Source organism: Scyliorhinus torazame, chromosome 8, assembly GCF_047496885.1.
Source record: "Scyliorhinus torazame isolate Kashiwa2021f chromosome 8, sScyTor2.1, whole genome shotgun sequence".
Classification (NCBI taxonomy): domain Eukaryota; kingdom Metazoa; phylum Chordata; class Chondrichthyes; order Carcharhiniformes; family Scyliorhinidae; genus Scyliorhinus; species Scyliorhinus torazame.
The window spans coordinates 106,158,295-106,162,085 of NC_092714.1; the positions used below are offsets into that span (position 1 = coordinate 106,158,295).

The window sequence follows — 3,791 nt, forward strand, 5'->3', positions numbered from 1 at the left end:
TTTTTTTTAAACAGTAAAATGTTTGGCAGGTACATTACACAGGCTCTATAACCACAAAGCTCATACTGAGACAGGGTGGTACATTCAGTAATGGAACATTTGGCTCTGAACATTGCAGTTTAATTCCAAATCTTTGCTGGCAGTCAAACTGTGCGAGTTTGCCCATTCATTATTTGTCTGCCAGATAGGACCATATTCAAAAAACAAAAGTTTTCCATCTTTGAAATGGGTCACAGAACTGGGACAATAAGTCACTCTTTTGAAAACAGCAGTATTTAATAACCCATTGTGGAGTTTCAGAGGCGTTAGCTAGAAAGAGTCTCGCTCGCTCTACCAAAGTTGGAAGGATGGTTGTGTTACTCAGCAGAAGCAGACCTAAAATATTTATTTCCTGTCATAGAATCATAGAACCCCACCAGTGCAGAAGGAGGCCATTTGGCCCATCGAGTTGCACCAACCCTTCGAAAGATAAGTCTACCCATGTCCACTCCCCCGTCCACCCCACCCTATCCTCATTATCCGACATTATCCCCTGTCATTTGAACCTAATCCATTTCTTCATTTCTCTTTATAGGTCTCTCCTTTTGTCTGTCATCTTAAAATGTCACCAACAGCATCAATGAACAAATGGACCCAATTTTTATGGCAATTCTTTGGATCAAGATTCAAAGAAGTACTAATATATTTGGGGAAAACACAAAATTTGTTTATCTGTCCATTACCACTGCTGTTTGTGGGAACATTCTGCCCACAGTTTTGCTGTTGCGTTTCCTACATTACATCAGTGACGGCAATTCAGAAGTACTTCATTAGCTGTAAAGTGTTTTGGGAGGGGCAGCACGGTAGCATTGTGGATAGCACAATCGCTTCACAGCTCCAGGGTCCCAGGTTCGATTCCGGCTTGGGTTACTGTCTGTGCAGAGTCTGCACATCCTCCCCGTGTGTGCGTGGGTTTCCTCCGGGTGCTCCAGTTTCCTCCCACAGTCCAAAGATGTGCAGGTTAGGTGGATTGGCCATGCTAAATTGCCCTTAGTGTCCAAAATTTCCCTTAGTGTTGGGTGGGGTTACTGGGTTATGGGGATAGGGTGGAGGTGTTGACCTTGGGTAGGGTGCTCTTTCCAAGAGCCGGTGCAGACTCGATGGGCCGAATGGCCTCCTTCTGCACTGTAAATTCTATGATAATCTATGACCTGTGGCTGTTAAAGACACAACATAAATTCATGTCTTTTCTTTTCTGAACTAGTTGCAATCAAAATTAAAGAACCCACTTGACTGTTACAGTTTCGAGGGGGTCAGCCACATTTGCTCTTCTGCTAGTATCTTCTATGGCCCCCAGCATTGTGTTCACAGATGGCAGTCCAGTCTCTTTTCAATTGAGCACTTTGGAGTAAAACCCAAAGCACCATCATTTTGACACACAGGCGGGATTACTTTCACTCAACCAGCGATTCTTTCCAGATGAGAGTATCCCATTGGCAATTAACCCAGCATTTAGAGGCCATTTTCTTGGGAACAAAAAATCTGTTATTGAGAAATAAAATGGCCAATTTCCTTTTCAGAAAGCAAGTGAGGATGATCAGCCAGCTAGTGGTCAGATTTGTAATTGCAAGTGACTAGTTTTTATATCGTCAATTATAAAGCTGGACAGAGACATAATAGAAAATAGTTAACACGTGATGAAAGTAGTGGCATGTATTAGGAATTTGTAGACAGGAAATATTTAAGGGCAGAATTTTTTTAATGTGAGAAATACATGCAATCTTAATTTCTATACTTTTCTTTTATCTCTCTCTCACTTTAGTGTTCTGTCACCCTGGGTAAGTGCACGGTCAATTCCAGCCCACATGCCCCAGAGTCACAACACAGATGAATTCACCAACAATTCTCATGAAAATACCCGAAGTCTTTGGCCCTTGGCTGCCCAATAATTATAATCACCGTGATTGTAAGTTTAAACAGAATTTCTGTTTATTTATTTGAAGAAATATCATGAATTATGCAGTAAATACAACTGAATAACTGCTAATACCTATTACCCACATTAACTGTCCCACACTCTTCTCACACACATAAGACAGACAAACACTTGGGGTGGAAAGGGGTAAACATAACAAGGTGAAGGTCAAAGGGCAAGAGTCTTTGCTTCAAATGGTGGTTCTTTAGCACACCTGCTGATTAAAGTCTCTGGTTTACAGCTAATAAAAGCCTTCTTTGCACAGGAATTCATTCATAGTCCTTGTAGTTTAGTAAGAGAATTCAATACTTACAGGCAGCATTGTATGCCTTCCAGAGAGACACTTTAATTCTTATCAAACTGGGCCTTCAGCTTGAGGTTCATATTCAGGTCTACACCTTTCTGGAGCCACATTTTATTTCACATCAAACATTGCTGCAAGCTCATGGTTTGACTTCAACCCTCTGCAATATCGAGAATGGCACCCAGACTTGCTGGAGAGGGAGTACTGGCTATCTGAAGAGAGTTTAGCTGGATCTTTTGGGAGAAAGTTAGCAGCAGCGTTCTGGAGAGGATTTAGCTGGAACCTCCATGTTGCCAATATAAAACTGAAAGCACCTTAGGTCTCTGAACTATTTTAGTGGGATAAGATCCAATCACCACCCATTACCAGGCAAAGTATAGCCTTTTGGGCCAATTCATTGGCCACCAGCTAAATCAATCAAACCAAGTCATCACTGATGCCGGCCAGTCTGCAATCACCAGCTTAAATCAGCATAGCCTGAAAGGATGGGATAGTTAAAGTGGGTAGGAGGTAATAATAATAATCTTTATTATTGTCATAAGTAGGCTGACATAATAATAATAATCTTTATTGTCACAAGTAGGCTCATATGAACACTGCAATGAAGTTACTGTGAAAATTCCCTGTTGCCACATTCCGGCACCTGTTCGGGTACACCGAGGGAGAATTCGGAATGTCCAATTCACCTATCAAGCACATCTTTTGGGACGTGTGGGAGGAAACCGGAGCACCCGGAGGAAACCCACGCAGACACAGGGAAAACGTGCCGACTCCATACAGACAGTGACCCAAGCTGGGAATCAAACCTGGGACCCCGGCGCTGTGAAGCAACAGCGCTAACCACTTTGCTACCATGGTGCCTATAAAGTAAGTAAAGTCGCCATACTATAGGCTGCTTTTCACTTTAAGGGAGAAAGCTGCCCAGTGGTGGTCTAACTTGAGGATCACCACACCTGGGGTTAGGGGCAAGGTTAAAAGGTGGGGCCATCATGAATAACCTTAGTTGGTACGGGAATTGAACATGCTTGTTGGCCTCGCTCTGCATCATGAACCAGCTGTCCAGCCCACTGAGCTAAACCATGCTCCCCCCAAAAAATAAAATAAACAGGGGGAGCGCGAACGCAGTCCCCCACTACCATCAATTTTTCAGTTGCGTATCCCGCATTTGGGGACATCGCAGCCATCAGCACACTCGAAGTTCAATGGGCTAGCCTCATCCTGGATGAACCACCTTCTTGATCACGGTTTTACCGACCCATTGTCATCATTTTTGGTGTTTGAATTAAAGGCACAGGTTGCTGCTTTTCAGCCTGAATTAAAGTTACAGGCTGCCTTAAAGGCACATGTCCACAAATCATCCATGGAGCAAAATGTAACGGCAAAAATAAAAGAAAGCGGAAACACGCAAATAAACAAGAAGGAACAGGAAGGACCTTTGCATCAGTTATGGCTACTTTTCTTTTATTTTAATAAACGTTTTATTGAGGTATTTTTGATTTTACAACAACAAAATAAACAATGTACATGAGTTCA

The 3,791-nt window shown here is 42.6% G+C and overlaps 1 non-coding gene across 1 annotated transcript; it reads right to left on the bottom strand.

Annotated features, from left to right (window-relative positions):
* Positions 1-3,363: 3,363 nt before the first annotated feature.
* On the bottom strand, positions 3,364-3,526 carry LOC140428958 (U1 spliceosomal RNA). Its single transcript, XR_011948960.1, has one exon. It is a non-coding gene; the product is annotated as a U1 spliceosomal RNA (small nuclear RNA).
* Positions 3,527-3,791: the final 265 nt, after the last annotated feature.